Below are 326 nucleotides of genomic sequence, written 5' to 3'. Positions count from 1 at the left end.
AATCCCAGCCCAGCAGCACTGCCAGGGAGCAGCAGTGCTTGGTCTTTCCAGAGCTGCTCTCTTGCCACTTCCACACTGTCCTCCTGAGCCCCTTTCTCGCTGTAAGGCCTGAGTGCTCTCTGAGCACAGTCCTGGGGGCTGGAAGCCCTTGGAGCACAGGCAGGGACAGGCCCTGGGAACTTCTGAAGCAGAGCTTGGCTTCCTTCCAGCATCTCAAGGATGCTGAGGGATCTTCTGAGGCCACTGCATGTACTGGGTCACTTCTGCTGTCACCTTGCTCCAGGGCTGGAACTCTCCTGCAGTGTCACCAGGACACTCCTGCTCTC

Source organism: Corapipo altera, unplaced genomic scaffold (genome assembly GCF_003945725.1).
Source record: "Corapipo altera isolate COAL_440 unplaced genomic scaffold, ASM394572v1 217, whole genome shotgun sequence".
NCBI lineage: Eukaryota > Metazoa > Chordata > Aves > Passeriformes > Pipridae > Corapipo > Corapipo altera.
The sequence above is the reverse complement of the archived record's forward strand: the minus strand, read 5'-3'. Positions refer to the sequence as shown.